At 36.1% G+C, this 11,251-nt stretch overlaps 1 pseudogene; it reads left to right on the top strand.

The window, feature by feature from the left end:
- The first annotated feature begins 8,237 nt into the window (after positions 1-8,237).
- Positions 8,238-11,090, top strand: LOC111396686 (annotated as a pseudogene).
- Positions 11,091-11,251: the final 161 nt, after the last annotated feature.

Genomic DNA, 11,251 nt, shown 5'->3' with positions numbered 1-11,251 from the left:
TCGCCCGACTTGCAAGTCGCGTCGCCACCACTGCTCAATACCTGCCGTGATTTACCACCGGAAACCCTCAATTTGTCGGCATCTCACACAATCGGCACCACTCCATTACATATTTCACAAAACGTGCAACCCACATACTTCAATACATCAACCTGCAGGCACATAGACCAACTTTGCAGTATGTCCCCAAATATACTGTATTGGCTGTGTATTGAAATTGCAATCGACCACAGAGACTGATATTTTGGAAACAGGACGAGTCGCAAAGCCAATGACCGAACTGTTTACTGAAGCCTCCTATATGTGAATTAGAACGGGAATATAGATTGCACATAGACCAACTTTGCAGTATGTCCCCAAATATATTGTATTGGCTGTGTATTGAAATTGCAATCGACCACAGAGACTGATATTTTGGAAACAGGACGAGTCGCAAAGCCAGTGACCGAACTATTTACTGAAGCCTCCTATATGTGAATTAGAATAGGAATATAGATTGCACCACCATCGGTTGGACTGAGATCCTGTGAATACATCACCAACAACATCAAGCTTTCTTGGGCACCGCCTCCACAACCCGACAACAGGGAGTCCTTGATCTCTATTTATTGTTGGTTTATACTATTGCTTCATTTTAAAATTGCATCATTTAAATCTTTGTGGTGTTGTTACTTTGATTTCATTAGCCTAATATCCCATTTGGTCAAAATAATTGAACGAGTTGACTTTCCATTGTTCCCCACTTATCAACTTGATTGGATAATTTGACTAGTGTTTGGCCCCTTGCTTTGCTATTTTACATGTATCAATAGTATTAGCTTGCAACATTTGAATTTGCTTAATCCCCATAAAAAAAATAATAAAAAATAAAAAGAGATTTAAAAAAATAAAAATGCTCAAAATGTTATTTTTCATTGCTTGCATTTATTGTTCATTGATCTCACTATTACACGTCATTTAGCTGTTAATACAGTGCATGGCTGGTGGTCGACTAGTCGTCTTGTCATTTAGTACCTAAACATGGACCCTTCACAATTTGGTGAACTCACTCGACAAATAGCAGCTATCCAAACCCAGATGATTGCTATTCTTGAACAGAGTAAGCCCTCTCTGCTAGGCTGAACAACTTTAAGCAAATCCCTCGTTCGATTGATGTTAATAATTCTGAAGTGTCTCACAATAGACGATGTCGTCGTCAACAAGGTGACCAAAAATATTGTCATGTTGTTGAGGATGAGGCCCCGACTTTGAATATGTTTATACAAGGTCTAAGAAATGAATTTAGGCATGAGCTTTTCTTTTGAGGTGTCACTATTCTTGATCATGCTTACTCTTTAGCTTGAGATTACGAGTTACTTATTAGTGCTCCATATGAAAAGCGTAGTCATCATCGTTCACCCATCTCATTAGTACCACCTCAACATGAGTCTGTCATAGAACCTTCTCCATCCAGTGTTTCTCCCATTTGAAAAAATAAGTGTAAATGTCGTGATAGTCCAAGGCCCCCTTCTTCATATAGAAGGTGTATTGACAACCATTCTTTTGTTTCATTGGCTCCACTTCCTCCTATTAAGTTCCTTCTAGGACTTCCCCCGTCTAATGTTCCTCCAATCTTGGAAAATAAAGGTAAAATTTTTAAAACTCCAAGAATTTCTTAGCACTTGCTAGGCATCAGCTGTAAGAACTTTAGCCACATCTCTTCCAAATGTCCTAATTGAACCTTAGTTATAGAAGAACGAATGAATGTAATAGAAGAGTCGTTAGAAGATCTAGTATATGAATCTAAACTTGAAGATTTTGATGATGATGGTGAGGACACCTCCTTAGATGGCATCCAGACTCTTTCTCAGACTCTAGGCATTATATCCCACGATTTCACTAGTCACTTGTGGAAAACTCAGTCGCCCATTTTTAACACTAAATCGAAATTCTTCACTGCAGACCAACCTCAGACTGATGGTCAAAATGAAGTCGTTAACGAAAGTCCTAGTAATTTTATCAAGTCTCTAGTCCAAAAAAATCTTGGGAATTGGGCATTGATCCTCCCAACTATTCAAATTGCATATAATAATTCTGTAAATCGGTCTCTAGGTCTAAATCAATTTGAAGTTGTTCATAGTTATAAGTCTAGGTGACCGTCACATCTTATTCCCGTGTCCCCACATGTTAGTGTGTCGTTGTCAACTGGAGCATTTGTATAGCATCTTCATGACTTGCATACTGAGATTAATAAACAACTTGATGCAAATAATGCATTATATAAACTTCGAGCTAATTAGCATAAACAATATTTTGAATTTAATATTGGGGATTATGTTATACTACAAGCCCGTAGTGCTGGCCCTTATAAAGTTTTAAAGCATGTTGGTATAAATATATGTGTCATTGATCTTTTATCACATTTTGGCCACCACTCTATTTTAGCTGTTGAGGACTTAGTTACTTACAAAGGTCGTTTTAATTGTTTAGAAGATCCTTTTCTACTTTCACATGTGGCTACCATTTCTACTCCAATAACACTCATCATAGCACACGAAGATAAAATTGATGCTATTTTAGATAAACATGTTGTGTTAACATTTGATGGAGAGAATTGGTACTCCCTTGTTTGTTGGGTAGATCGGCGTGCTTCTTGTACTCTTCATTATGTACAATCATGTGAAAATTTTGGAAATGAGGTGCATGAGTATTGGTTATTTAGAGTTCAATATCAATATTTGGTCAGCAGGAAAGACCGTCCCCCTTTGTCAGATCATATTCTTGGGAATCAGTTACAGTTTTCATTACTGTCAATCATGGAGTTTCGATACTTGGCTCATCAGAAAGATCGTCCACCGTGACATGACTTGAAGCATTTGGAATATTAGCTTAACTGCAGCTTTTGTGATCTATCTACTTGACAGGATCGAGTTTTTTTCCCACCCCGGGAGAGTTGACGAGGACATCTACTTTATATTTATTTTTAGTTGGACTTTATTTATGTTTTGAGATTTTTATTTATGTAATTGGACTTGTATTGGTCCAAACCCATTCTAGGTAGGGTTTTGTTTTGACTATTTAAACTTAATTTGTCATGTAATTTTATTAGTTGATGATAGAATAAAATTATTGGTGGCTTGTGGCGAATTTCTCCTCTCCTTTCCATTATTCTTTTCCTTCTTACTGCTTCCCCCTTCTGTCATCCCTTTCCCTAATTTCTTCTTCCTGTTAATTGGTTTTCTCATTCTCTATTCAATATTTCTATTGGTGTTGCATCACTTTCCCTGGCTCTGCATCCGTTGGATCCAACCAGCGGTATTATCCCAATTATTGTGCTCTGCACACAATGTTAACTGGTCAACAATTACAGCAGCTCCAGATTCATTCTCAGAAACAGCAGCATCACTTACACCAGCATCTACCACTTCAGTAGCTAGAAGCTAGGGACTTGCAATTGAGAAGTTCAATGCTCGCCAATATTCGAAAGGACCTCCCTCCAGATTCATCCTCAAGGGATTAGAAGTGGAAATGGATGTGTAATTGATACTGGGAGGTTAGCGTAGTTCAGGAATCTTGGTGGTTGTCTTATATCTTAGGTTTGCTCTTTTGGTTAGTCTATTTAGGTCAGAACTACGGGATATTAATTTCTCTAGGCAGTCTATTAGATTTTAGTTGGTTAACTTTTGAAGGTTTTTGGATTAAATTATCGTCATCTAGACTTCGGTTTCTTAGTTTATTCAAAATTTTCTTTTTAGTTGATTCATTTTTGGTTTTTTGGCTTCTCTCTCCCTCTCACATACTCGTTGGTAGACACAAATACACGTATACCAATATAGAAAATACCCTTTATGCATGTTTAGATACTTGATGCTTATCAGATGATGTCTTTTGTATATGGAATCTGACGAGTTGGTCATCCAATTGAATCGGCTAGGATATTTCAAAGCAACCTCTTTAACTGAAGTTGCTACCTCACTTCCCTTAGAATTCTGTTCTTTAACCTTCTCGGAATTCTATTTTGTTGACACTAAAACTGATCTTGTACGTGCACTATTCTGTTAAAGGAAAATGATTAGGCACATAAATTCGAGTCAACTGGGGAATCGATTTATCGCCCCATGTCTCGTTGTTGGGACGAGTTCAAACTGGTTCGAGGTACTATTTTTGGCTCCTGTGGTCACCAACCATTGGAAGTCCTAGGCTGAAGACTAAATACTGTCACATTGTTATTAATCAGCTGTACCTATTTAAGCTGCTTGATTAGGTAGATAGAGATTAAGGCCAAGGTTTCTGAAAAAAATTGATGAACTTGAAGATGCTAAGTGAGCGTAGCAATGTGATTCTGAGCCACAGTTCCAATTCACAACTTCCCATTTGCCTCTTTTACTTCACTCACTAGCTTCATCACTACACCCTTTTTATCTTCAAGAACATCCAATATATCTCCCTTATCACTGAGAGAAGTGGTACCATAGAATACATCTTCACTCCTACCAACCTGGCTAATTACCTCATTGGAATGGGCAATCGGAAGTATATGCTTCTCAACAATTAAGCCATATGTTGTTTGGGAATCCTGGAAATTCTGCATAGAGTCTATTGGTGCTCTCTCAGAGCCCTCTAAGAAGTACTTGATGATCCTGTGGATATTTAATGGGTTTCTGCTTATAAATATACCATTTCTAGAAGATTAATGAAAAACTAATCACGTGATGAACAAGAAAGGGTAAACCTGAAATTAGTTGTTTCAGTAAATAGAAGAAAGGATTAGTCTTTAGATAATTGGACTCCATTTGAAAATGCCAAACTCTCCAACATTACATGTCTTATTCTGGTAGGTGGATCATATCTAAAGAGTCGACCAGTGGCTTCCCCTTCCAATAACATGAAAAAATGGTCCTTGCAATAACCAAAGAAAACACATGTAGCTACCTGTTCGAGTAAAATGTTCACTGATTTGAACCCACACTTCGACGAACTTACAACTTACACCCTGTTGGTATTTTTTGCTAGTATCAGTGAAACAGATAAAGCCATTGTTATGAATAGGCCTCCTGTCCACGTGTCTACGTGTGTTGCCAAAGGAGAGGGAAGGCCTTCTTCAGGTCCAACTACCAGAAAGCCATAGTAAGAATCTGCAATGTTCAAATATCCACTCTCTCTGTCAACCCTGAGGCCGAGGGGACGGCTACACCTCGACTTGAACTTCCATTGCTTATGTGTAGTTGAATCAACAGCTTTAGCACATAGCTTTTCAGTCCTTGGTAAATAGGAACAAACAACAGGCAATGTTGCAATTTAGATTCATTTATGGTAGAGAAAAAGATTACCGGTTATGCATTGCAAGTGCAAATGTTTCTCATCCAGCGTACAATACGTCCATTGCTAGTCCAGCATAAGGTCCACGGCTCCAGATATCAAACTCCAACGACTCGGGTCGAAAATTTTCATCCTTGAACTCCAAGTTCTCCAATCCCAACAGGCTCTGGTTATTTGTATGTTCATTGAAGATGGTGGCTAATTTACTGATTATTTGTGTTCATTGAAGACGGCGGCTAAGTTGCCAACAATATGTACTGTTAAGTACATTTTGGATTTTGGTATACTTACCGACTTCGTCTATACTTGCCATGATAAATGTGAAGCTAGCCCCCCAGGGCACTTCTCCACTGGCAAAGGACGGACGCTGTCAAACCTGGCAGAGCAGAGGTCGTGAATTCGAAACATGGGGCTCTTGGAAGGCAAAGATTTTTTCTTGGAAGGCAAGGGAACATTTGGAAGGCAAGGATTTATTCTTGGAAGGCAAGTGGGAACTTGGAAGGCAAGGATTATTCTTGGAAGGCAAGGTGCAATTTGGATTGGCTTGCTTGGCACTTTGTCAGACCAGGTGGGGAGCGCTCGGACCCTGGCCAGTTGGAGCACATCCTGCGATTAACCGGACTGTGTGAAGAGGGGCCGGATCACAGACCCAAGGATTAGTCTAGAATAGGACACTTTGTAAAAAAAAAAAAAAAAATAATAAAAAATAAAAAATAAAAAATAAATGTGAAGCTAGCTAAGTCAGGAACATGTGTCGTCAATCAAACTTGAATTGATATTAGGCCTTACACAAGAATCAATTCTCACATTTAGCAATGTGGTAAAACGCAGTAAGCCAAATTTAGCAATTATTACTATTAGAAGACTCAGAGTATAACACAACATACGAGTGCTCAAATTGGAAGTAGAAGGCATCAGATTGTATTGAATGCAGAGGGCCTACTACTCATAAGGTATTTCAAAATTCATTTCATCAATTTTTATCGAAATCTATTAAAAATCTGATCTTCGGCTAAACTAGTGGCTTCCTATTGGACGGTTGGGAATTTTAGTAAGAAACAAGAATAAAGTACAAAAGGAGGGAGATTGGGCCAAGACCTCCTAAAAAGAAACAACAAATGAAAAAAAGCCATCACTCATAATTGAGAGAAATTAGGACTAAGTAAACATGATTGAAGTCAATTAGGTGTTAATAAGAAAGACAAAGATAACCTCTTGAAGTTTCAAAAGAAAGAGAAATAATAGAGTTGTACACAAGTTCAACTAACGCCCTCTTGATTTAGGTCTAGTTAATATTTGATGCTTGAGCTCCTTTTTGCAATGAACTCGAATTATCTTGATTGGCTCGGAGAGAGTTGGAATCAACGATAAAATTTTCGTCTAGCGAATGACGACGAGATTCGAGGTTGGGATGATACTGTCTCTTAAAAATCTTTTGAATTATCACGTATAAGGGAATTGATTTTTTTCCTTGAAATGCGAACTCTCCACATTTTTTTTTTCAAATTATAAATTGCAAAATCATCAAACTCATTCACGAGTGCGATATCTTGCTCAATAATTGTTTTTATATCTCTAGATGTTGATGCAATCAAATCAGCATGTTGAGTTGGCATCTATTTTTTAACAAAAAATCCTGCATGAAATAACGATTTGAAGACTTCACTAAGTGCATATTCAGTGGCATTTAACGAAATTAACCCAAATTTTTATTTTGTTATCATTCTGATTGGATGTAATCCAAATTGAAAACTTGGGTATCATTTTCATTGGATTTCTTCTTTTCTTTCCTAAAGGAAAGAAAATGATTGATAATTTCATTTTGTGTCCCATGCACGTGACTTGAGTCATATATACGCCCAAAAGTTTGAGACATGACACGAGTCATATCTAGTTTTTCAATATTTGGTTTTTTTGCCTCTGTTTCTCTTCTATTAAATCAAAACATTACTTTTTTTTTTAATTCATATTCACACAATGAAATATTTTGCATGTAAACTCAAAATTTTGTCTTACTTTTTAACCATGTGTTTTCCAAAAAGTTACCATTACAAAACTCATTTTCCCAAAAAAAAAAAAAAAAATTTGAATGAGAGCAAACAGATGCCTAGTAACCACAAAAAGTACACTTCTAAACAGAAATTACTTTTTTGTTAAGCTAATTTTTATTCGATAGGATCATGATCGAGAGTAGAAATTTAGTCATCGAATCAAACTGCTGAAAAACAGGTACAACTTGTTTAGCAAGAGCATGGAGCTCTATATACTTCGCGGACCACAGGTATCCAATGCAACTACTGAAATGTCCTAGAGTTGAGATCTGCTGTCCAATTATTGGCTATCCAACTGGGTATCCACCCAACATCACTCTTAATTAAAGTGTTCAACTTTTCTCTCATTGTTACTTGTGTTTAATACAGTTGTAAAATGATATGTCAATGAATCATTGATAGACAGTAAATTTGACGATCAAATTTGAGCAGCATATCTCACCTCCTTTTTGGGGCTTGATGGCTAGGGTTGTGGTTGTCATCAATGTAATTAATGCAACAGTACTCTAAAATATTGATTACATATAAACTATAAACATTTTTTTGAATGTTTCGTAGAGTGATTGAATTAATTAATATTAAGATAAAACAAATTAATTTTTATTATTATAATATTCGATCATGTTAAATGTTATGTACCAAAAACAAACATGCAAAACATGTTGTTTTAAATTTTTAATTTTTTTATTGATTTCTTGTTCAAAACTTGAGGCCACTTTTGGAAGTCAAAACCTACTATTTTTCATTTTTCCTTTTATTAATATTTGGTTGCTTTATAGTTTATTACTTCTCTACTTAAAAAGAAGTATGCGATTCGTACAATAGCAGCAGCTTTATTGATTAGTCAACTGTCAAAGGGTAGAATGGTTTAAACGAGTAGACCGAATAGTCAGTTAAGCGATTTATGGTGTTGCAACTGTACAATATTTGATTGGTGTTTTCTTGTGCATCCCGTAATGCAATGATTATCTCGCACAAAATACAAATCAACAAAATTAAAAAGGGGAAAAAAAAGTAATTAAAATCTTTTCCCCAGCTTTTCAACAAGCTCTTTTCGTTTATTATTTATTTCAGTACTCAAAACCCTATTCCTCAAAAAATTTTGTAATCTATGTTCTCCCTGCTGGTTAAGGTGAGTCTTGAATTCCCATTTCGTATTATTATTATTATTATTATTATTGAAGTTTTTCAAAATTTTGTGTATTTTAAGTGGTTTTTATAGTTTTGGTTTTTTTCCCCCTCCTTTTTAGAGTATATAGTTTATAATATTTTTCCCTGTAGTCTTTTGGATTATAGTGCTGGCGATCGGTTACATCGCAGAGTAATTTTTACCATTGTATTATAACTTGCTTTTAACATTCCCAAATGCTGGTATGATTGTACCTTGTTACGTATTGGGAGCTAATTTTACAACAAAAGAAATAGCTTCTGGAAGTTATTTTCATTTAGTTACAATTTTTTTAAGCTAAGGTGGGAAAAAGTACTAAAATTTGATTAGAAGTGGTAATCTTTTAAATCTATTATCAATATATGATTTGTTGCTTATTACTTTCATTACTATGCAAAATTCAATTTTAAGACCGGAATGAATTTATTCTAATTGGTACAGAAAGTGTAAGGATCTAGATTTCATCTCCATGGTACTTGCATTAGAGTACACAGTTATTTGAATTCCTATATTTTGGATGCTTCGGGGAATTCGTACGGATTGGATTGAAAGCAATTTTTCAATAAGGCCAGGGATGAATCAAATGACTGGATCTTGAATTAGATTGGACTGTTGGCGGGGGCTTCTTGATTGGTGCTGGAACACTTATAAATAATCATAATTATTAATAAAGAAAACCTATGGGTTTCATAAATTAATGAGAAAATGCAATCTAAAGTATTGGAATGGATATCCATGAATAAAACCCTGCTATTTTTTTACACTAGGTACACTAAGTAAACAAAAAAGAATGCATTGTAAACAAAAAAACAATGCATTGTACAACCAAAAAATTAAAATAAAAATTTGCGAGTTTTTTGAAGGTAATTTGATCTCTTTGATGAGATGTGGATGTCGTCAACATTTTTGAAATCTCTGACCTATGGTCAAGCTAGTTTTTAATGTATGTTTTTGTAGATCGCGGTGTAACAATGTTAATGTGTTACGCAAGATTCACTTCTTGGGGGTTCAATGTAATTACTCCTTTTCTTCAGTGAGAAAAATATAAAGTACTAGAATAACAATTCTTTGATAGAGGGCTGTGGGGAAAAGATTATACAAATTAGCATCCTAAAGATGTACGCTTGGACAAGATGTGTAGCTTTGATATATTGTATAGTTTTCGATTCGTGGTTCTTGTTTTTAGAATGGTTTAATTGGTTTTTTAATAAATCAACTCTTATGAAACATTTTAGTTGTTTTCATCCATTGATTGAAGATTTCCCTGTTGGTAATCTTTGTTCTTTCTTCACTTGGTGATCTCCACGAATTATGTTAATGGTTTTTCTGTTTCTAATTCATCAAGTTGGCATCGATAATGAAGTTTTTCAATCACTGGAATCGGTCTTAAATTACTGTGGAAAGTGTTTCCCGAACTTGCTCCATATGTCTGCACCATTTGATTTGTTAGTTCACTTTCCTGTCTTTGACCGCTTCACAATCATCTCAAGACAGGCGCTTTCTTATGGCAAATCTTGAAGAAAACCAGGAGCATGGGTGGATAGAAAAAGTGAAATCAGAAGGTTCTGTTCCACTGCTTGAGCCAGACCACTGTCCAAATGGTTGGGCTTCTCCTTCTGGAGATGTTTTCAAGGTTAGAGGGCCTGGATATTTAACGACAAAGGCTAAGATTCCTGGTGGTGACTGGCTTAAAGGACCAATGAAGATTTCTGAGATCTTGAATAATACAAAAATTCGTCTTAGGAGAGCTCTTGATGATGAAATTTCGAAGGATCGTAAAAAGCCTTTTGTTTGGGCTTTCAATTTGCAAGTCCCAAGTAAGGAAAACTATAGTGTTGTTGTATATTTTGTTGATATGGAACCAATCCCCAAGGGCTCTCTGATGGATCGCTTCCTAAAAGGAGATGATGGACTCAGGAATTCAAGATTAAAATTGATAGCCAATATCGTTGAAGGCCCAAGGATTGTGAGAAAAGCAATTGGAGAGCAGGCTATCTGCATTATTGGTTGAGCGGTTACTTGCAAGTATTGTTTAGGAGAAAACTTTATTGAAGTTGATATAGATATTGGATCTTCATTGGTTGCAAATGCGATTGTTCATCTAGCATTTGGTTACATAACTACACTTACTGTTGACTTATGTTTTCTCATGAAGGGTCAAACTAAATCAGAGCTTCCAGAAAGAATCTTAGGAGCCGTTAGATTTTCAGAGCTCAATACTGCTTCAGCAAGTTAAGTTGAGCTGCATTCTGAGAAGAGCATGGAGTAGTTGCAGTCATCTCTTCCAACGAGATTTTGGAAATCACTTGGTCAGGGCTTCTCCCAACTTATTAAGCCAGGCGGTCAAGAAATTGAGTCCAACTCCCATGCGGCATATGTCAATGGGGGTGTTGATCACAGAAGCAATGCAGATGCTGACAAGTTATAGGTGTTACTTTTTGGACAAATAAATTTCCCAATGGAAAAGTAGCATTATATTAGCTAGCATACTCTTAAGAGTGTATTAAGCTACTGCCAAACTTTTGAAATTTGCCTCCAGCTTGAAGAAATTACTGCATTTCTGTTTTTAAGTATGACATCAGTGCTAGAATCTGGGAAATGTAGCTGATAATGACCCACACTCGCTAATAAACCTTATTTTAAATAAATTTGGGATCAAATACATGAAATGTAAGATGCCATATAATCAAATCCTAAGCAAATTTGGCCAAGTTTATTTTGTCCTTCCTCTCAC

Source organism: Olea europaea, chromosome 7 (genome assembly GCF_002742605.1).
Source record: "Olea europaea var. sylvestris chromosome 7, O_europaea_v1, whole genome shotgun sequence".
Classification (NCBI taxonomy): Eukaryota; Viridiplantae; Streptophyta; class Magnoliopsida; order Lamiales; family Oleaceae; genus Olea; species Olea europaea.
The sequence above is the reverse complement of the archived record's forward strand: the minus strand, read 5'-3'. Positions and strand labels throughout refer to the sequence as shown.